Genomic DNA, 24700 nt, shown 5'->3' on the forward strand with positions numbered 1-24700 from the left:
ATCAATTTTCGTAGATTAATATTACTCCATTATATCATTTGGTCAAAATGTAAAGGCACGAAAAAAAAACGAAACAAGATTCAGTATTATCCCTAAAAAGGGGTGCGTTCCGAATTACGCATCATGCTCGTCGATGAACATTAGGCCGTTCCTAATCGAGCATCACAGAGCATTGATGCGGCCCCGCATCGAGCATACTTCGAGGTTCGGGAAGTATTTCTAGACTAAAATCTCCGATCTGAATGACGTCATCAGCCAATATGGCCGACGTATCGAGGATAGTGCTGCGATGACAACATTGGTGTAATGGGATGAATCGTCGAGCCACTGCGAAAATTAAAATAAAAAATATTAAGGAAGGTTTTTATTGATTTTGAGGAGGTATTTAGATACCTGGGCGGAACGACAAATAGCAGTAAAGATTCAGGAATTCATAACTTATGTCTGAAATATCGTCTAATAACTTACGGAAATTACTCAAAGACTTCATAATGGCAATAAATGCGTGACTCCGATTAAAAAAAGCACTATCATTAGCAAGGTAGAAAAGAAAAGTCCAAACCACAAATATAATTAGAAAAATTAGAAAATACCAAACAATCGCAATGATTTGTCAACGTGTTTTCCTTGTGTAACAGCTTGGTATCCTCGGAGCTTTACTTCCGAATTCGGCCGATAGTTGGCGTATTGCCTGTCTGGATTCTCGATGAAGTCGCTCCGAATGGAGAAAGAGTGACCGTCCGGTATACCCGACAGCGACGCTAAAATGGAAAAATAAACAACTACGTGAAAATACTCAGGACCACCACACAAACAAATATAAACCACAGGCGGGTAAAGCAGAAAGATAACCAAGGAGCAACCTTTGAGGAATATAAATTATGTTCTAATATTTAGAGCAACGATGAACGCTAAAATAAATATCTGAGCAAAGGCCGAACATTGTAGTATTGCTCAACTGTATACAAATAGGTAATTAAATTCTGTGCCATAATGGGCACTTTCTCAATCCCTCCGAGATCTCAATCCCTCTGAGACTTGACCCCTCTGAGACTTCACCACGAGGAGACGATTTGCGAGCTCCTGAGTACCAATCTCGCGAAGCTCCAGAGTACGTCGTGCCTGCCTGATCCACGCGTGCCGCTGATCCTCGCGTCCTGTGAACTGCTCACAATTTATAGTGAATTCACCAACGGTGTCGGCCTCCTTACGGCATGTGTGAACTTCAATTACTTTCCGCCACCGTTTACCCAATTGTAAGGTGAATCGTTAGCGTGAAACCTGTTTCCCCTCCTCTGCCTACACCTCCCCTCTCACGCCTGCTTCGAGCGCGGCCGCGATCTTGTAAGCCGCCTGGCTGGCTCTCTCTGCTACTGACCGCAGACAAGGAAGGAACTCTCCCTCGTGCCCGGCTTCTTCCCAACGGCAAGAGTACATTATCCTCAGGCAATTTAGTATTTTATGTATTGTGCTCCTAAAGCTTACTTTGGTTATTAAATGTATTATTACTGTTGGAAATCAACCATATTGTTTGTTAATTTTTCACTCCTAACCGCCTATTTCTCGTCAATTCATTCTCGCGACGTGTGTGCGTTGCAATTCTTTAGAAGTACATGTAAAAAAATGGCAGAAAGAGTCCACCTTATAGGCATACTCAACTTTGAATAACGAATCCCGTTAACAATTCCGCAGTAGGTCCTTAAAAAATCAACCGAAACAGTCAACCTTTCAGGTAGACTCAATATGAACTTTAGATTTGGTTAATTCCTCCACATTAGATTCAAAACAAATCGAAAGAGAGAGTCAACCTTTTATGTAGAATAGGCTATGAAGAACGAATTAATTATATTCCTTCGTAGGAGATTAAACTATAATTCCACAAATTCCTTTAATACCTTCGTAGTTAATCTAAACAAATCGATAGAAATCGTGAACGTTTTAGGTAGACCCAAAAATTAACCAAAGATTTAGTAAATTCTTCTACATACGATTCAAAACAAATCCACGGAAAGAGTCAAGCTTTCAGGTATACTCAACTGTAAACAATGACTTTGGATGATTCCTCAGTAGAAGATTCATGAGAAAAATAAGCACAATTCAAACATAATGTAAGGATCATTTCTTCTCAAATATGCGGCTGCTAGTGAATTCATTTCGTATTTTAAGAATCATAATCCACCTCAAAAGCAGAAGTAGGTCATGTGTGCCATCAAAGTTTCCAAAGAGCCAAACATGGTCGCTGAAGGTTTCCACATTAAATTTAAAACTAATTATATTAATTAGCAATTCAACAAATTATTCCTCGGAAACGTATTAGCACTGGCTCATCGAAGAGTGTCGTCACGGCATACAATGCGGAGACACGCAAATTCAAAGTCCGTATGAGTGACTATTTCGCGCGTGTGATATTGAAAGATTTTGTGGCGGAAAAAGAATTTTTATTGGAGATGAGTACAGTCATGCTGTGTCCACATTATTTATAAACAATGTAAAGGCTGAAGTTTTTGAGGTGTTTCAATCAGTGGAGATATTCTCCTACGCAGCAACTACGTACGTACTAGCAAAAATCAAAGAGTGAAGGTGGCTAGGAAATAATGTCTCCGTGTTTTGAAACGACCAATTATATATTCCCTTCAATTGTGGTTCAATAGTGCCTGCTTATATTATTTTTTTAGGGTAGGACGAGAAAAATATGAAAATAGCGCCATTTTTGGTGTGCAAGTCAAGTGTAATTGGGTATTAGATTACATAAGGGTATTGATCAGGCTCGTATGTGCTCTCAGCATTAAGTTAGAAAAAAAGGATATGCGAAGGAAGCAAATAAATGAGAGGGAAGGGTAGTAATGATGTTACATTTTAAGGAATCGTTTAAGAAACAATATCGCCTTCCTACCCTACTGATATCCACTTGTCAAGAAAATAAAATAATGCGTGATTATTTGGAAAAAACAAAATGATATCCATCTTGAAAGAAATAATCGATGACTTTAAGAAAGAGCTGTATGATAATTTATATCCAGGAAATGTGTAAACAAAATCTAACTTTTGTCTCCAACATCTATGTCAACACTCCGTATTGCAGTGTTATAGAGAAAGGGAATCACTAAAAAAGTAAACTATAGTAACTGGCATTAAACAATGGGAATTTTTTCTTGCACTGAAGTGGTATTTACTAATCCACACGGCTGATTTAGACGAGTCCCCTACATCTATAATTTCCCATGTAACATTTTTATAATCGAAAAACAATATTTATTTGATGAAATCCCTGATGCTTTATAATTTTTGGAACTCCTCTCTCTTATCCGCTAGCCTCCTCAGAGCGACGTATTTCTTCTCTTTTACATCCTTTATAACGAGTCCCATATAACTCATTCGGGGCCGTCCCTTGCCCTTCTTCCCTTCCACATGTCCTTCTGCAATTTTTTCGTATGGCCATTATGTCTCCTAATGGGGCCAATTCAGTTATCCCCTCTTCTGCTTATGGGTTTTAGAAGGCTTTTCCTTTCTCCCTTTTTTCTCAGCAATTCCTCATTACTTTCATGGTCCATACATTTTATCCTAATCATTCTTCAGTTGCACCATATTTCGAACGCGTCAACCCTTGACGTTTCTGCTGCTGTCAACGTCCAAGCTTCGCTTCCACAGATGAAAATGCTCCATATGTAGCATCTGATGAATTGTTTATTTACTTCTATGCCTGTTCTCTTGTATTAGATGTAGATGATTCTTTTTTTTGTAGACAGCCCTCTTCGCTTGCGGTACTCTACTGACTATTTCTTTCTTGCTTCGTCCATCGTCGGTAATTCAGCTTATCAGGTGAGCAAACTCTTTTTCCTCTTCAAGCTTATGCTTCCTTGATTGATGTTCATCTAAGACTCCTATATTTTGCTGCATACTAATATTTTAGTCTTCTTTTAGTTGATTTTCAGCTGATAACTGGCCATTGCTCTTCCCGTATTTATCAGTCTTCTTCAAATCCTTCTCTGTCTCGGCTATGATGAGTAGTGACGTATGGCTGTCCATAAAGTTACTTTCTTAAGTATATGCAACGGAGGAATAGTAAGAGAGGCGTGGGATGAATTTGAAGCTGGGGTAAAAGTTGGGGTAATGATGCTTAAATTAGTGAGCTAGGAATTCGAGAATCAAGGTAAAAGTAGGTGGGTGAACCTTGAGCAGACCTGCTCAAGGTTCCCCCACCGAGATCGTGTGTTCCGCACCGCAATTTTAGCTAATTTTAAACTAGCATCGATATGACAGTAACATTTAAGCGACACTAGAAGGTATCATAATAACAAATTACATAGTGAACAACATTTACAGTATTTTGAAAAAGATAAAATATGTATACAAATTAATATACCTGTAGAGTTTTTTAACTATTTAGGCAGACCATAACAGGAAAACGGATGTAGGAGTAAAGACATCGGGAAGAGAATTGGGTTAGCAAAGATGGCGTTCATGAACATGGAGGAGCTTATCAGAGCATCGTCATGTAAGAGTTTTAAGGAAAGGTTAGTGAAGAAGCAGATCTGAAGTGTAGCGCTTTTCGGTACGGAAACATGAATACTTAGGAATGAGGAGGATAGGAGGCCTCCTGTCGTTCGAGATTGTGGGTGTGGAGAAGAATGGAGAAGGTGAAGTGGACTGAGAGAAGGAACATGAAGTGCTGGATATGGTGGGTGAGGATAGGCAGCTTTTTGATGGTATACGGAGGAGACAGATGTTATGGATGGAGATAGTACTTCGCGGGCAGGGGATGTTAAAAAATGAGTTAAAGTAGAATGTTGGGTAAACGAGGGAGAGGAAGGATGAGAATATGATTCTTAGATAGAATGAAAGGGAGTAGGCCCTAGTATGAATTGAGGTGGGAAGTCCATGAAGGGACGGGTTCGGAATGCTTCGTGAATGCTCCATGAAAACCTACCTTAATTGGTTGAATGCTTTGGTAATAGTAATGCCTTAGAAGTTATGTTTACGTGTTACATATGCACTAGTATAAGAAAATAACAGGTAAAATATTAGGATACCTTTTTAATATTTTTATTTGTTTTGATTTTGATCTTCATATTAGAAAAATTTAAACTTTGTTAGGAATGATGTTATTGATTCATTAAAAATAGTAGAAATAACGTGTATGAATAAATTATACAAAATAATTTTAAAATATTTATAAATAAAATAGCATAACATAATTAGGAATTTAGCAAAGTAGACGGATAAAAAATTCACAAATATTCTTCAAACACATGTCTGCATTAAAGTTTTTAATTTAAGTGTATGTTTTTAAAAATGCAGATATAAACTTGTTCAAAAATAGAGGTACTTACTAATTTTATAGAAAAAATTAACCCTTAAACAGCGTAGTTTTTTTTTCGGAGTTTTATTTTGTTTTTCCATTAAAAACTGCTTAATTACCCCCGGAAGGATTCAGATAAACACTTAGTTTTAAAATTCTGTCGATTCGTTCTTGCTAGAGGGGGTGTGCCCATATGGGCTCGCTAGCTGTTCCGGCCACCGGTCTGCATTCTGCAGAAGAATCTCTCGAACCATCATAATTCTTATTTTTACTGCGTGATACGCCATATATTTTCGCATTTACCTATAATACTTCTTTTATTTGGCAATTTGAAGTAATTTCAAATCATTATACTATATTTTTTGGTTTAAACATTTTTTGGCTGTCCAAAGATCTTAACAGTATAAAACTCAGATTTGAAAACAGTTATTGAATAAAAAAACACGTTATCGTTGAGTTTATTTACAAAATTAGTCCTATTTTGCTGGTAGAGTCTTTGAATACTATATATTAGGTTTTCAATTGCCGAGTATGATAGTTAGAATTTCATTGAAGGCAAAGACCTGGGCACTTAGCCTGAGTCTGAGCGCGCGCGGGAAGAATATTCTTCATAAGAACATCGGCGTCTAATGAAACGGGACAAATTGGTTATCCCTGCCATCATACCTTATGTCATCAGACTTTCTATGATTAGTTGCACTTGATAGGGAATATTAAATACGACCACCAGGTCTGGGAAAGGTACATCTTCGTTACAAAAACACTTGTGCAATCTCTCGCCTAAAGGTTTACTGCGGTATATTTGAACCAGAATTTTCCATATAGATCCAGGCATTTACAATGACGGCATCAAGGAAATAGCTTCATGTGGACCATCACCATTTTTTCCTCTGATAACATTCCTGCACCTGTTGATATTTTGATCCGTGAGATCAGTTCCGCCTATCTAAACATTGTAGCTAGAGACCACTGCTGGCTGCCTAACTTGTACCATTTTTGAGGTAAAACGCGGGAATCTCGTGACCTTTTTGAGTGGGTGTACACATTGGCAAGGTGACTTGACAGTCACTACCGAAAAGTCATTCTATCTAACAACAACAATATTCCCTTTTTTCTCCCGTGCGAAAGCATGGGAGCACCGGGGTAGCTTAGCTAGCTGATTTTTCGACCTTTGAGTATCCTTTTTCTCAGAACTGTTCCAGTACCCTCACATCCTTGAGATTTTAACTGACTTATAAGAGGAAAGCTTGTAAACCAATTGTCAAAATAAATGGAAAAGATATATCGCTCGCTCTAGTAAATTGTCCAACATGATAAGCAAATACGAATAGCATTTACCTACGAATTTATGGTAGTTATTTTTTTCTTCAGCACTCAGTCCCTGCTATATGCTGAATTCCACCAAGTAATCTTGAGGAGCATTCAAGCACTATATTTTAAAGCCGAAACTTATAGGTTCACCCCGTATGAGCTGTTTGCAGCCATGAATGCCAAAATATTTTATCATGGATTCATCATGTTTTAGCTTTCTCATCCTTAACCCTTCCACCATGCCCTTGATTGTTGGGTATGTATACCCAGGGCCGCCGCGTGGTGTGGCCGCGCCCGGGGCGAGATTCTGTCAAGTGCCCCCCCCCCCACCCGGGCGACCGCACCTCAACTTACACTCAAAACCAAACACAATGCGAGCGGCAGGTGTTTACAGGGGGCGCACAACTGCAGTGATTGAGTAGGTGCATAGGGGCGCCCCTTTAGAAAACGTAAACGAAAACTTTACTAATGTCAATACTTGGAGGTAAAGAAATATACCCATCATACTCATTGTCGTTGGGTGATTAAATGCGTCTTTTGATCGAGGTTCTACGATGATAAATAAGGATTTTACGAAAAGGCATCAAATTTACGCCCATTGCCTCCGCTGAATTGGCAACGCCGAAATTTTGTGAGTGGAGGGGGGAACGCAAAAAGCTCCTTTTTCTCCCCCCACTCCAACTTTAAGCTTGTCCACGTGTATGAGTGTATCCCGAATTCTTGTGACTAAGTTTCGCAAAGGTGTTTGGCAGGGTGTGAGCTTTCGCTGACCCTCACTACTTCATTTATTCTTCTATATCTACATAGCTCCATGCGAGCCAAGGGTGCCTGGCAGGGGGTGACAAATCACCAAGATCACCACAAGCGCATGGAAAAATGAAAGCATGTAATCGCCATCTACATAATACCCTTAGAGCCACCTCTAGGGTGTTTGGCAGGGGGTGACAAATCACCAACATGCAGCATGAAACAGGACCGCCACATGCACACCGCACAGTCATAGAAATATTACGCATACTAGCAAAATATGAGTGCTTATTCATTAAAAAAACTTGCTAATGGTTAGTAATTCCTAGAGCAAATACATGCAAGATTAGAACTATGAAGAAAAACACGCAATGAGTGACCCTAGCGAGCGACGCCATTAATCCTATCAATTGAGACAACCTTTGATCAATTGAGATATCCTCAATAGTTACGAGGGAAGAATGACATTTTAAATCTCTGTTTTGCAGTCTATTTCTTTTATTTTATTCTATGATCACGTCTACTATAGTACGATGGTAAACGAATGATATGATTCACGTCGTTTTAGAAAATATCTTCTTCCAATTTTCTAAGTAAGTTAAGCCTATACTTCGATCTACGCTCTTGTAAAGATTCCCATCATAACTCGTGTAACATACTGGGAACGCTGCACTTTTTGTCGTAAAAACTCATCACAAATTTGGCTGCCTTGCGCTGTACTAGATTGATTTCAGCTATTATTCCTACTTCATAAGGGTCCCCTACGCTAGCAGCATACTCTAAGTGAGGCCTCACTACATCTGCTCACAGCTGAACATTCAACCACTTTTGGTAATAACAATCATAATTTCACGGATGACATTAGCATTCGAAAGGGTCCAATAAGCCTGAAAAAATACTTTAAAAAATCTTAAATAGTGAATAACCTCTTTTCATGCCAATGATAATTCATGTCATATTTCAACATTTATGTAATGATGAAAACGATGGGAAAATCGCATCACACTTTCTAATTCTCTATACATTATTTTAATGCACACATTGAACTATTTTACACATTTTGTACCGCGACTCGAATACCGAACGATTCTGATCTGATTATGTACTGTAATAACTTAATTGTACATTGCCTTTTTTCTTTAGGTTCATTCAATATTTTTTATAAAATAAGTAGTTCCGACATGTCGATTTAATGCTGTAGCGCGTGGAGTAATTTACGGTATGGCCTTTAAGGTTGCAATTTATCTAATAAGATTCCAATTTTGAGCGTTCAGCCGTATACTTCGTCTCCATTCACAATACAAATGTGAATATTTGTAAAGATAAATGTGATGATAAGCCTTACTGCCCCGTCATTCTTCCCAAGTACCTTCATTTTACAGCATGTCTTGCAGTTATTCTCTCGTTCACATCCCATTCACCCAATTAAAAAACGTAGCGCTCGAAATAAATTGACTGATGTAATGCGATGTTCAGCGTATCCTCTTAAATTTCATTTTGTACTTAGGACTTCATAGGGTAGTCATTGCATTTTTTTGAATCGTAAATAAATACTCCGTTCAAAAATACTATAATTAGGGACCTTTGTTTATTAAATTGAGCGTAAAAACAAGTTATTATCTTCGGAAGGTCGCAGCCGTCCTACACGCGGTTCAGCTTACCCTCCGCGGTTCAGCTAACCCTCCGCGGTTGCAGTGAGTCCTTCAGTACTTGTTCGTTCTACATCATAGAAAGTTTCATTATGCTTTTACAAGTACGTGTTTGGGTAACAAATTCATATGTTTTCCTTGAATAAATCTGACATTAGATAGGCGGAACAACCATTCCGGTTAGTGGTAGTTTTCTGGGGCCAAGAAATGGTCAGGTATACTGGACGGAAGGGCGACCCTTTTTCGAACCCTTTCTCGGGGTCTCAGAGATAATCCGATAATCCAATATATCAACACCTCTACCTCGACTCTACCAAGAGCAGATGCCGTCTATCTGTATTTCAAGCAGTGGTTTAGAAAAACAACTCAGCTCTATTGATTCAAAGAAATCGACAGGCACTGATCTCATTCCAGCTCGAGTGTATAAGGAATCAGCGTCAGAGATAGCGCCTTACTTGAAGATAGTGTTCGAAAAATCCCAAGCAGAACACACAGTCCCTAAAGATTGGAAAACAGCGAACGTCACGCCTATATTTAAAGGTGGGGATAGGAAAAAGCCTAGTAACTACCGTCCAATTTCACTTACTTCCATTTCTTGCAAAATATTGGAACATATTATTTTCAGTTCGATAATGGCTCATCTTGATAGCCAAAATCTGTTAGCAAAAGAGCAGCACGGGTTTATAAAAGGGAGATCTTGTGAAACTCAACTTGCTCTCTTCGTTCACGATATCTTATCCGCGGGTGACAGATATGTTCAAGTCGACGCCATATTTTTAGACTTCAGAAAAGCATTCGATAAGGTTCCGCATTTAAAGCTGATTCAAAAGTTGGAAGCATACGGCATAGATACACACGTTATTGGTTGGATCAAAGATTTCCTAAAGGATCGCGAACAGAGAGTTGTTTTGGATGGAGTTAGCTCGGATACAATTCAAGTTACCTCAGGCGTACCCAAGGAAGTGTTATCGGCCCTCTTTTGTTCCTTCTTTACATAATGATATAACCACCGTGGTCACGAGCAAAATCCGCCTCTTTGCTGATGATGTAGTGGTATACCGTAAAATTTACGACCTTAGCAATAGATTAGCATTACAAAAGCACCTTGTTGCCGTAAATGACTGGTGCAGTCCTTGGGAGTTAGAATTAAATCTTGAAAAGAGTATGATGATGAATTTTTGGGAAAAGGATATATCTTCAAGAAGGAGCTACACCGCTAACGGGATTCCACTACCAAATGCTGAATTCGTTAAATACTTGGGGGTCACCATTACCCGGGATCTTTCGTGGGGTAAGCACATACGTGAAGTATGCGGGAAAGCTAACCGTAAACTTGGATTTGTAAAAAGAATTCTTGGTAAATGCCCAAAAAAGGTGAAAGAAATAAGCTACCTGACTCTAGTGAGGTCTCACTTGGAATATGCTGCTAGCGTAGGGGACCCTTATGAAGTAGGAATAATAGCTGAAATCAATCGAGTACAGCGCAAGGCAGCCAAATTTGTGATGAGTTGTTACGACAAAAAGTGCAGCGTTCCCAGTATGTTACACGAGTTAGGATGGGAATCTTTTCAGGAGCGTAGATCGAAGTATAGGCTTAACTTAGGGGGGGGGGGGGGGCACAAGCAAGGCAGTATCCAGGATTTTGTTCTGGGGGGGGGGGGGGCACAAGGGTACCTCGTCATATAAAACGAACGTAATGATAATGGAACCGTATTAAAAATCTTGCATATTTTACGGTCTGGGGGGGTTTCCATTCGTTAAATTTGTTACCCTCTGCGTTGCCGTCCATGACGAGCCCAAAGAACTTGGTATCCAGCATCGTATACCTCGGTAAAATTGCTCCACGAATTTGGGAACCTGGATAGCGCAGTGGTATGCGCTGTGGCCAGGAAAGCCAAAACTTGGTTCCGAACCATGCTAAGCTTAGACGAACTATAAAATCCGGTCTGTGGATCGATTCTCGCTCAAGGGAAAGTTTTTGCAGAGGCATTAGATGTGAAATCACATGGTAGGGTTGAAAAATACCGAGTGTAATAAGTCTATGGAATTTACTTAGATTGTTTATTTCACTTAATCATACAGTTTCAACGTGTAAACGTGTAGTTTCTGAAAATCTTGAGATTATTCAGTTCACATGACTAAGTATCCAATCTCTGTGGTAACTTACTCTCGTGTAACCATCTGGTCCAATGCCACATCCCTCCTCGTTCGAAAATAATATTATTCCAATCAAAAGATTTGGACCACCTCTGTTAAAATCTGTATAAAGTGGTCCACCAGAATCACCCTAAAGTAGAAAGGAAAAAAAATAGAAAGGAAAAAAAGAAAATATATCAAAAGTGAGTATCATTACAATGTCCTTATATTATAAAGAAAGTATCATTACATGCCATTAAAACATAAACATTGTCTCCTATATTTCTTGTAAAAGGCAAAGCAAAGCAATTTTCTGATTTGATAATTTTAAAATATCATCATCAGCTGGTTTTCTGCCTTTCATTGGCATGTCCCAAACACCAAAATCGTTTCCACCTCACTCAGTCCAAGGCATTGGCGGATCTATGGGAAGGGGGTGGGGCTAAGGGGACTGTAGCCTCCCCATTGAATTTCCAATTTACGCTAGATAGAATGGTAATATTGTTCGGACCCGCAATACTGCTGGGAAGTTACCCCTACTTAGCCCCCCCCTTGTCCCTATCCTGGATTCGCCACTGGTCGAAGGTCTCCCTTTTAGTTTCCGTGTTGCTTCTTCCTAACCTCACTGCGTCTGTCATCCTCAGTCTTCTTCTTCTTCCTCTTCCCTTCTCTCCTTCCACTGTTCCCCCGACTGCTGCATTCAAAATCCCCTTCCCTTTTAAAATATTCTAGATTCAATTCCCTTTCTCTGTATTACAGTTCTCAATATTGTTATTTCCTTTTACAAATCATACAAGCACCTCCTCATTCCTTTCTCCATGCACCCACCTCACTCGCCCCAGCCTTCATTTCAAAAGCATTGTTCCTCTTTTTTCCCAAGGTCAATGTTTCGCATCGATATAACCTAGAACTCCACACGTAGCAGTTCACCATTCTCTTCCTCATCCATAAGTTCATGCTGCAACACAACTAGAGGATTGTATTAAATATTTTTTTAATTTCTCTGAGACATTGGGGGGGGGGGGGGGGAGGAAATCAACCCTCATCCCCCCATAGCTACGCCACTGGTATAGAGGATGATATTCATGGTAGACAAGAAATAGCATATAAACTAATGTAAAATCTCATCAAAGCGGAGACAGATACTGCTTAACTAAATGGTATACCGAAGAAAGAATAGGGTGGTTTCCTATTATTTTTTATTGCCGAAATCGAAAGATTATTACTCCTGGAGTGCGCTTTTTCGAATGACGATATATATTTTTCGCGATTAAACGAAAAGCGAAATATTTCAAGCGCGCGAAAATGCGACGGCTAAGTAGGAATGATGGGAAAAGTCCGTGTGACGTAATTCTGGTTCCAGCTGTCGGCGTGTGAGTTGACCTTGGGGCGAGGCTTGAGCGCTGATACGACGCAGGCTGCTAGCAGGTAGCAGAGTACCCAGCTAGCAGGTGGCGCTTGGCTTAATTAAGGGTTGTTATTTCCCTATCAAACGAAGGAAACTTTCCGAACTTAGGTATTTATAATGTGTGATTATTAAGAGATGTTTCCCTGAGCTCTGTGCCTCATGCATGCATTATTAATCTCAGACAATGTAAAACTCCTATCCACTCGTATAGAAACTAGGTCCCTGTGATGTCACGTGGAGTGGAATCGCATTGGCGCCAATCTGGCCTTTTTCAAATGAGGTTAAAATTGACCGTTGCCATTCGTCTATACTGGGATTTGTAAAACCAAATAATTTTTATATTATGTATAGACGAATGGTGGGTAAGGAATCGCAATCAATGCATTTCGTTATCTTTAATGAAAGAAACTACACTATTGATGGAACACTATTAGAGGTTATGACATGATCCGACATTAGATGATACGTTCAAAACTCCAGAGGAAACAATAGGAGTGGACCATATTGACTTGAAAGAACTCGAATATGCTCTGAATAAGACAATAAAATAGAAGGATGTAGGCATAGATGCAATTGAATCAGAGGTAATAAAATATGGAGGTACATCCCTTAAGAGAAGAATCTTGCATTTATACAACATGTGTTGGATAAAACTTGTAATCCCGAAGGATTGGAATGTGGCTAAGGTTGTTTTACTGTTTAAAAATGGAAAGAAAAAACCCATAGAATTACAGAGGTATAAGTCTGCTAAATGCTGCATATAAAATGTACAGTAGAATAATCAATGCTAGGATACAAAATATCTCTGATACCTTTTTATCTGACGATGTTTTGACGATGACGATGTTTTCACTTAAAAACAAATCATTAAAAAACGAAGAGAGTTTAATTTAGAAACGCATCTTGCATTCATAGATTTTGATAATGCAAGAAATTGTCATAAACTAAGGAGTTTGACCGGGTTGTAGACTATCCCCAACCTTGTTTAATATATTGCAATGGTCCGACGCCATCACAGTCTTTTTAATTTTTGATATGTACTCTTGAGAGCCGATCGTGGGAGATGTTCGCGATTTTTACAAGGGTTTATTTTTTTTCTGATCTTTGTCAAAAATTGTACATTATTTTTTACATGTAAAATCACTGGGTTTATTTTTGTTTTGTGTTATGAAGTGCAAAATCAGTGCAGTGATGTTGGTCGCCTGCGTTCGAAATACCCGCTGAAAAAAATGAGTATCGAAAGTGCAGACGACAGTGTGTGTGGTGCAATATGGGAGGCAATGCGACTTATGTAAGGCTTTCTCAGAGGATAGAAGAGGAGAGATAGAGGATTGAGGATAAAAAAGTGAAGGTTTTGAGAAGGAGAGAGCGACCAGCGAGAAGGAGAGTACGGGAATCAACCATTCTCCACCTTAAATATTCACGAAATTCGACTCACTCTGATGCACATGTGGCCGATGTTATCACATATGACGGATGAATGATTACGCCTGCACAGAAATAACTTTCATCAGAGATCGTATAAACCTGGAATGGAATCTGTCCCGGTGTAGCTGTCAAACCACCAGTTACCTTTGGCCGGGCTGATTCGTACCCAGAAATATGACAATCCACATATTAGAATGCTGACAGCAAAGGCGCAATTTGTAATCAATGTGTATGTACATATATTAAGAAGTTTGAGATCCATTTTTGATAAATTTGTGTTATACCTAAATAATATGTTAGAAAAACCTCACATAATTGTCTTATCTGAAATTTGTATATCTGATTATGAAAATACGGCCTATAAAATTATGAATTATAATGTTTTCGCAGAATGTAACAATGAGAAAAGGGCTGCAGGCGTAATAATTTATGTCAATGAAATGTATTCTTGTTCGACTGACAAAATTTATGACTTAAAATCCGCTGACATGATCAAGGTAACAATATATCTTACCTCTACGTCATCAATCTCGGTGATTGGAGCGTATCGATACAATTTTCTACATACAGAACTATTTTTGACTGAATTGGAAATCGTTCTTAACTTCTCGCGAGAAAATAATTTGATGTTAATAGGAGATATCAATCTGTGCGTCTGAAAAGATAATGATGTTGTCTGCGACTACAAAGCCATTATGGCGAGTCACGGATTCGATCAACCCATAAACACGCCTACTAGAATTACTATGAACAGCAGGACGTGCATTGACCACATTTTTGGTAGAAGTAGAGATAATTTTAGTTGTATGGGGAAATCGATTGATATAGGTCTGACCGACCATCACATGATTTCATGTGTAGTTCAATCACATATAGCAGAGAAAACTCCGAAATGGACAGAAAAACCTGTGTACAAAGTTGATTTTTATCTTCTGAAAGATCTTATTTTGAAATGTGATTGGAAAGATGCCTACTCAGAGGTTAATGTAACTGCAGCAAATGGAATATTCATTGACAGTTTGAAATACTATGTTAATCTAGCAAGTTACCTTGAGATGAGTAGCCAAAAACACCACTTAATTCAGCCATGGATGACTGGAGCCTTGTCTATAAAAATTACTCGGCGAAATATATTGCATAAAAAATGAAAAAACAGCTGAACAATGTAGAATTGGCTCGTTATTATAAACCCTATCAAAGGAGGCTAGATAATGCTATTAAAAATTGCAAAGAGGATTATTACTTACGCCAATTCAGCACCCTTCAGCAATTCAGCAATTTTACCGCACGTGAGATTGGATGAGAATCAGCTTGACGCCTTGACCCACTAAACGCCTCACGTAATTAATGGATGCCCCCTTACCTATGACGGTATAATCACGACAATCATCAAACATCGAGTAGTCCAAGCTAAGGCGGCGTTCATGGCATAGAAGCCACAAATATGTTCGTTAGGCATAAAAATATGGAACAGGAAAGAGTACGTGAAGACGTTGGTGTGTGGTTGGAATGGCACTCTTTGGTTCATGAGATTGGACCATTGGAAAAGGTGATCAGGAAAGAATGGAGGCCAACGAGATCTAGTGCTGGAGGAGGATGCGGAAGATAGAATGGTGGAGAAATGACGAGGTATATAGAAGAACGAGTCGATGGGCGCTTGAATTCATCAAGCGGGTAGTTAGGGGGGTGGGAACATATTTGTGTCACCTGTGTTCAAGTATTGGGTCCATAAGTTGCTAAAAAAAGCGAAAAAAAACACTCAAAATGTCATTGAAATGGGCCGAATGGGCGAACAACTCGCTTATTCGCCCTCAACAATACTTAAGGTCGTCTTAGTTACCATGATGATGTGAACGTTAGGAGAACGATTTGAACTTAATATTTACGTAATGGAGAGAAATTTATATTTAATGACGGATGTACTTGTGAAATATAGCCAATTTTCGTATTATAGCCCTTACCCTAGGATTGTAGCACCTCCATTTTTTGATATGAGCGTTTGAACGCACCAAACTGAATTAAATTAAAAACATCATTTTTAGAAAATAAACGCACAGAGACTAATTCGGAAATGACTATCGGCATTAATATGTCTCGAATAATGAAGTAATGTTCGGATGTCACTGACGACGTATGTCTATTAATGCTGCCACATTTTTATATCTGAGGAAGGTTTAAACAACAAACGGAATTGATCACAATAAATATACGAATACGGTTAAGAAACTTGAATTGGAGAAAGAACCAAAGAATGCTCAACTATCCCCGTATATGTTAAACTCTATTGATAATAGCAGTTCGGCATATTTTACGAAAACGCAGATTCGAAATGTGTCGAATGGGAGCGTAGTAAGCAAATATATTTCAATAATATAGCATATAGGATTTTACATCCAAGGACATAGTTGACTAGGAATTATATAGTAGATACCCATAGACTGGAAGTTAAACCAATAGGATTGCGGACTTTACCGCACAGATGACAGTATGATCGAAAAATTGATTCGATTATTAAGGCAAATGCACTAATTGGCATAACTTGAATAGTATATCCGTTGGAACAATGAAATTTGGCGAATAAGTACATCTTAGTATTTCTCAAAATGCCCAATGGAAACATGTTTTGTATGTAGTCTCACGTTCGATATTGTAACCAGCCCGTTCAATGGGTCCTCCCTTCCCCTGATGCCTACGTCCCAAGGAAGTGGTTATTTGCAAGAAATAAAAAAAAATTGGAAAATTTTGAAATCCCAGATGGGTGTTGGGGTTCGCCCACGAGTAAAATACGCTGATGATTCGGATGGAAATGACGGTTAGCCACCTTACAATACAGAAATAACAATTTATTATAGCATCAAAAAAGAATTGTTGAACAATGAAAGGACCAAGTTATAACAACCAAAGGGAAATCAAAAAAATGGTTGAACAATGAAAGGACCAAGTTATAACAACGAAAGATAAATAAAAAAAATCCCTTTTCCCACACACGAACAGTGTTCACCGTATACGAGGAGGGGGGGTCTTCACTGTGGGGGGGGGATGGAGTGCAGATACTTTACGTTCTGTCCTTGACGTTACTGCGTCCGTATGGCTCCGCGGTGTCGAACTTCCTTTCCTTGGTTTCACTCACCACTCACTACAACATCATTGCACTCGTTTTTCTGTCCTCAGTCCTCACACGCCGCACCTTTTTATGCCGTCCCTAGGGATGGCGGCGTGCGAAAACCAGCCATGCTATCGAATCATCCGATTCGATAGCCCGCGAGTTCAAAACAAAGCATACAACATAAAATAAAATGGTTGGTGGCTAACCGTTACAATATATATCGAATATACTTTTTCTTAAAATATATCGAATTGCTATAACCATGGCCCTTATATACTGGTTACTAATCTTCCAAAAGGTTCTCATTGAAATCGGTAGGGGGCGCTGTTGCCTCAATCTTCCGACACCAAATAGTTCCTCTTTTGAACGAGTGGCAGCGCGAGGGTGCCCATGGTTTCTAGTTGTAGGAAAATTAACATGGCGAGTATAGGCTAAACGCTGACTTGTGGTGTTTTTTTCCATTTTTTCAGTGGTAAGGAGGCCTTCTGGAGGTTTCATTTTTTGACAGTACGAAACTGAGTGTAGTGGCTAGAAAGTGGTGCTATTAGCTCAGAAAAGTCAGCGATGGTTCAGGAGTAGTGACTTGAAACAAATCCCGTGCCCTCGCTCGTAGTGGGATCCCGTTTGCTTAACTGTGAACACCATGGCTTACGACAAGGGATCGTTTTTGTGCGTGGTTTTAAGTCGGTATATAATGCTAAGAAGAAATAAAATTCCAAACTGGGCATTATAAACTCCCATTTGTGGAAGGCGGCGGTAAGTACACTGAATGTTTACATGTTGCATTTTTGAATAAGTTGTTTCTTGTGCATGGTACCTAAGTTATGATAACGGTGAAGGCCCGAAGTGTCACTAATCTTAGCAATTAAGTTTAATAACAATGCAAATGTTTCAACTGCGTGTCCATATTACAGCATTTGTCGAAAATGAAACACCTATCCCGCTCAACATTTTTAGCCGACCTTATTCCAAGATGGCAGAATGTGGTGGGCACGTTAATTTTAATTTTGTAAGTAATGTGTGCCGCCTACTGTCCATCGCATGGCACAGTGAGTATTCGCATTTAAAGTTGATATTTTTTAAACATTGTTTTGCTCTATCGGAAGTAGAATCAAACTCTTGAAAAGTTATTTTTAAGTTTTTTTTTATCTGGAATGGACCTGATGTTTTGGTTTGGGTTTCTTGTTTATATACATTACTAGCTGAGAAGCCCTTTGATTTTGAGCAGCTCGGAGATGAGTTAGAGAATTTGCCTAATTCTTTGTGCATTGAAGTTGGCCGTTGTGCGTGAAAATGCTATTGTTTATTTCTCTTCGTCACAAGGTTTATAAGTTTTGTTCATGGCTGCAGAGAGGAGTACTCCTCGATCGTATCCTACTACACACAGCAATTAAGTGTATTTTTTCTCTATCTTGGCCTCTATTTTTAGCGTATATTAGTGCCTTGCAGGGTTAATAGTCTTGAAGAATTTAAATGCATTGCAATTTAAACAACCGATAAATATTCTTTTACGTTATTTTAGCTCGATCGGATAAAAACCACATTTATATGATGATTTTTGTATGACAGACACAGGCAAACATTAACTTTTTATGTAGGATTCATAGATAAAGCGTAACAGGTATCTCGCAATGTCGCGCACAAGAATTTCCTTTGGTTGATTTTGCGTTTAATGTAATTAACTTCATTTTTGCTCTGCCATTTCGAAGTGTTCTACGTTCTACTATGATGTGATATTTTGGGAATTACAATTAATTATAATCAATGACCGGAACCAATGACTGTTTTACTCGGGAGCTTTTAAAGACCAGATGCGTGAATTAACAAATTGAAATAGTTATTTAATAAATGCCTTGCAATAAATTTTCTGGAAATAATTGGATGTCGAGGTTTATCAATTTGATCTGCTTCTACAATTGCTGAGATTTATCGATTCGGTTCAGTGCAAATTATCTGGATAATCAAGAGAAATTGGCCATCTTTCCCTGCCAAGTCATAAATGGCCTACTAACTAGCCAGTTGCTGACAAGCCTTACACATCCTGCATGTTTCATGAACAATTTCTGTCTAACCGTACTACTATTTGAAAATACATGAATGCATATTGATGTTGGATCTGTAAGTGGCTTTGAGAACTAATTATTCTTTATTTTTCCCCAGGATTAACTGATATATAAAACCAGTGATGAAGCATGAAACTTTGTGAATGTAATTTAATGTGAAGTAATTTTTGGAGATGAAACCTAATAATACCGTCTGGAGGAGTCGAACATTTAGATACAAAGAATGATGTAGACCCTCAGATCCAAATATACTGTATGTCCTCAAGAGAAATACAGCCGCCTTCCAGCAATGTGAGTAAATTTGAAAATATGTAAATGTATATTGATGTCTGATCTGAGCTTGTTCTTTTGAACATTTGTGTCCCGATTTACTCAGAGAAGTAATATGAAAATTTTGCTCTCATATTTATGAATATCACTATTATTGTTTATTAATTTAAGTAAGGTGACATGAGCCCAAGTTTTATTTTATGGATAATTTTTACAACTTCAATGTCCAACATCTGTGAGAGGTTTAGGTAGTTTAGACCATTAAGCATAACATAAAAGTTGGTATATGTACTACCAAGCTTGGGTGATCAATCACCTATTAGAGTATGTATCAACGATGTGTAAGCACACCTTACATCTCGCCATCTTTATTGTTCATCACTCTTACACCGGAACTCTCATTCCCAACTTCTGAGCATGGTGGCAAACCTTAGGACTCAACATCCCTTTTCTCCTTTAAGAGACATTCTTACCCTTACATAAACGTAAAGTCTTGAACAAAAACAAATGCAAATCCTGATACTTACTACACCAATTCACTTATAAACCAAAATAACATTCTTCATTCCAGATAAATCAAAAGTCTTTTTACAAGCTTGGCATATGTTAAATAATCAGCGCATGTTAAATACTGAGTGTTCAGTAAATAAATAATAAATAAATAAATACTAGTTATTCAGTGATCTACATTTTATAATACTGCAAAGAACTAGATTTATTACATTCTCTCATTGACCTCATCTCTCCTGGAGAGTCTCCTGTTTTCCTGTAATTGTTTCCTGCCATCACAGGATTAGGTTGCAAATTCTTTCCTCCATCTACAGTTGAGGACCTCAAATCCGGAAAGCTTGGGACCAAAGGGTTTCTGGATTTCTGGTCTTCATGGTATGTTTTGTTAATTAATTAATTTATAAATGTGTTCAGGCTCTTGTGCTTGATATTTGAGATCCCTAAGTGCCCAGGTTGTTAGTGTATGTTTACAGAGTGTGCTAACATCCTACTCGTCCCAGAACAAGGCTCAGAGGCCGGTGCCACGAGGTGTCTAGTCGAAACCCTATGCAGAAGAATTTTCAAACATTTTAGATTTCTGGTTTTTTTTTTGGGTTTCTGGATTCCGTATTTTTGGTCCTCAACTGTACTATATCCTCCCTTGGTGTTAGCTCAATGTAGTTCTCTTCCTTATTCCCATTCTCTTGTTCCCTCTGAAGATATGGTTTAGCATGAGAAGTATTCCTTCTATGAGGTTTCCCTTGATTATCATAAATCAACTCCGAATTTCCATTAGATTCTATAATGGTCACAGGATCTTGTCTAAAGGGAGTGGATAGTTTGTTTTCCCAAGCTTGTTTCATTAACACCACATCCCCTGGTTCCACAAGACTAGGCTTTGCAAGACAGTTTAAATGAGCATACAATTTACCATCATCTTTCAACATTAACTCCCTGTCTCTAATTATTACAGCTAATATCAGGTTCACCTGCATACATAACTGTAAATCAGGAATTTTTTTACCAAATCTTGCATCCTAAAAACAACGCTGCTGGTGGGCAACCTGTTACCAAGTGGGGAGTGGATTAATATGAGGATAGGTATATCAGAAGTTCCTCTATCCAACTTATCTTTTATGCACCAGCAATCCTTAATCTTTTCATAATTTTCCTGTTTTGGCATCCTACCGCTCCATTTGCACGGGGCCAATATGGTGTAGAAAAATGATGGATAATATTTAAATCTTTCAGAAACCTCTGAAATCCTGCATCTTTAAATGGTGGTCCATTATCTGATGAAATAGATTTTAGCAAACCATACCGTGCGAACAAGCCTTTAGACAAATAAGGACTGTGCAAATCTAACACTATCAACAAATTGCCACCTGATGGTTAGGGGCCAAGGAAATACAAACTTACAATGGTTGACATGGCAATTCAGATCGTACTATTGGTTCTAGTGGGTCACTCCTAGCCACTAACTGACATTCATGGCAGGATCTACACCACTGTTCAACATCTTTTTGCATACTTTTCCTCCAAACCTTGGTTCTTAAAATTTTCTTCATACTAACAACCTCCATATGACCTTTGTGAACTACGACTTGACTTACACTCCTGGAGAACTTTTGGTAATACGTACTATTCTTGCCCCTCTAAATTAGCAATTAATTAATTTCACCCAATTCATGTTGGATAAGCTCATAAAATCTTAACTCTTTTGGCCAATTGTCACTATGAAGACAATTTTTTATCACTTTTTATTCACTGTCCTGCTCAGAAGCCTTTTGAATTTATTGTTAAGCCATTCGGAATTGATGCCTCTACCAAGCACATCACTATCCACAGTTCATAGTAAAGTTACCATCAAAGTTTATAAATGTGAGCGTATACACTCTGAATATACAGTAGGGCACCACAGTTATTTGAAGCCGATGTCCAAGGGTCAAATTTGCATCAAAATTTGATACAACTGACGTTCACCCTATCACACGGTCAAAATTTCATCCAACTGGCTTTTGGTCCTTTGGTTTGTACAAAACACGGTTTTGTCCAAATGGGTAGGACAGGTTCTAAATTTTCATCCAATTGGATGAAACCAAACAATCACTGGACCTTTGACAAAAGAGAAGCGCCAAACGCTGACACACAGGCCACATAGGTTATTTATCGTTTGCATGAGCATATTAATTAATAAATATATATAATGGACACAAAAATAAAATTTGTTGTGTTCCATACAGTATGCATCAAAAACCCAACCGGTTTCTACCTTTTCAGGTCATGTTCATTATCGTTCACCTCTTGATAAGACCTGAAAAGGTCGAAACCGGTGGAGTATTTTTCATAAATACTGTATGGAATACACGATGGAAACTCTCAACTAGGAAATCTGTAATGTGTAAATGAGTTCATGTTTAATGAGAAGGAAGCTTTCTTTTAGACTCACAATACAAGGAGGGGGTGTTTTGGAAAGAATAAAAGATTTACTTTAGGTATTAAAGCACTATTAATTCATAACATTTCAATGACCATGTCCATCACTTATTAATAACATTTTCCTTGCGGGAATAAACTGCCTCACGTTTGTATCCTGGCATTTTATTCTGCCCTCAACCTTGCTTATAAGGGACATGAAAATATCCTCACTTATCGTCAATTAATATCAGTAATATACAGGAACATCAGTGAGCAACTCCTTCTCCAATATGTTAAGCACGCTTACTCCAACGCTTTCCAGCCAACGCCAAGTTCAGCATTCCTTCTGTTTTCTTTCTCTTTAATGTTCAAGAGGCCTGTTCAGATGATTTCAACTGCTAAAAAGACAGAATACTTCACTTCCACAAGCTTCCAAATTTGTATACATAAACATTGTCTTTCGTTTGTTTTTGGTCCATCGTGGGGAACCCCTGTCCCATTGAATGCAAATTTTTGCAACAAAATTTTTATTCCAAACATATTGAGGCAAATATTTGGATGCAAATTTGACTGTGGGACACCGGCTTGATTTATTTAACCGAGTTTTCTGCACATTTGCCCCAGAGGAGGGCTTACCTTAGCATTGAATTGAGATGGGGCAATGTCCTTATGGGCCATGTTCTCATCTCTAGCAAATTCCAGGTTTTTAAAATGATCACTGGCAAATCTATTATATATTGGATCATGAGATACATTTCACCTGCATCTATCCTGCTTCTCAATTCCATTCTCACAGTCTAGAGAAGGACTCATTATTGTTCATATTTCCACATGATAAACTGGTATATGAAACCAGTGAACCATGAACTTGTGAAAATAATTTGATGTGATGTAGTTTTGGGAAATGTGTTCTAATAAAACTTGCGCTTTCAGTGGGATAGTGTTTACTGCTGATGACTCAATTTTTTTAGCTCATGCTATGAATTTTACATTTTGACTTTTAGGAATTCATGGATGACTATTTAATTATTTATAAAATCATTAAGAAATCATTACTTTAAATGCCAAATTTGTGAACTAATTTTGTTTATTGATCATTATCTAATTGTAAGCCTGAATATTTATTTTTTTCCTATTCTTATTCAGTTTATTCAATAATTTACTCTCACTCACATTACTAATATTTGTGTTCTTTGTGACTTAATATGTTTTAAATGCCTTGGTCTAATTTCTTAAATTTTGGACATTTTTTATTTTAAATTTCTTATGGTTTTGTTATTAGCCCTTATACTTGTACTAATCCTTTTTTATTATTTGTTCTATCAGCTAATATGATGTCTGTGAAACTCCTTGAAGGCTGTTCCTTAAGATGATTCATCAGTGGACTTCAATATTCAAGACCTATGGTGGCTGTTTCATACTAGAATTCAAATGAAGAACTTACAGTCAGCTTTTATTTAATCCGTTTTCAGGAGAATAATTGATGCTTTTTATGGCTGTCTGTTTCATGACATTATAGAGAGATGTTGTTTGACGAATTGATGTGGAAATTTACTTCCTTTTGATAGAATGTATACCTGAAAATGTTTGCTTATCAATTTTTCTCGGAAATAAATGTTGGTAAGCTTCAAAAGGTGTTTTTTTTTCCTGATAGAGGTAATCCTAGTGATTATTTCCAAAAGATAAGAGAGAACTTTTCACTCTCTCAGATTTTTCCTAACACTGGAGAGTAGTGCATTGAAATGGTCTTGTATATTTTACAGCCGCTCTATATTTCTAATTCAATAAATGTTATAGGGTGCACTTCTAAAGAGACATTAAATAGCATAGGTTAATAATTAACTATATTTCCTTTGTGATCTGGATATTGTGTCATTAATTTAGAGTAATAAGAAATTGATTAAGTACTGTCTTTAGGCCTCTGCACATTTTTTTCCAGCGACTGTGCTGTGACTGAGTACATGCCCAAGGAGGTTTCTTCGGAGGCTTCTCGTAAGGTCTTTTTCATGGCTGTTTGTATCTCTTCTATGGATGAAGAATGGGTTCATTTCAGGGCTGCCTTAATCCTAACTTGCACAAAAATATCTGATGGGGTGACCTCCGGACTACAGGTGAGGCAGCATACGAATCTGGTGTTTGGCCAGGAACCAGGGTGTGGATTCGTAGCATGTTGTGGCAAGGAGCCCTTCAATAGGTGGAAGAGGGGACTTCATAGTCTCAACCTCGCCTGAATAAAGGCATATTATTATTATTGTAAAGGCTTTTAACTCCCTCAAAACTTGTGAGTAGGGCAGAACAGAGTCGCTAGAAGCCTCACAACTTATTTCGTTTCCTAAAGATATTTAGCATAAAACTTAAACTTTGCTCGACTGTTGA

The 24700-nt window shown here is 38.2% G+C and overlaps 1 long non-coding RNA gene across 1 annotated transcript; it reads left to right on the top strand.

Annotated features, from left to right (window-relative positions):
• Positions 1-19398: 19398 nt before the first annotated feature.
• Positions 19399-24461, top strand: LOC124173512. The gene is made up of 2 exons (XR_006868586.1): positions 19399-19438; positions 23651-24461. It is a non-coding gene; the product is annotated as an uncharacterized LOC124173512 (long non-coding RNA).
• The last annotated feature ends 239 nt before the right edge of the window (positions 24462-24700 follow it).

The sequence above is a fragment of the Ischnura elegans genome, unplaced genomic scaffold, assembly GCF_921293095.1.
Source record: "Ischnura elegans unplaced genomic scaffold, ioIscEleg1.1, whole genome shotgun sequence".
In the NCBI taxonomy this organism is placed as follows: domain Eukaryota; kingdom Metazoa; phylum Arthropoda; class Insecta; order Odonata; family Coenagrionidae; genus Ischnura; species Ischnura elegans.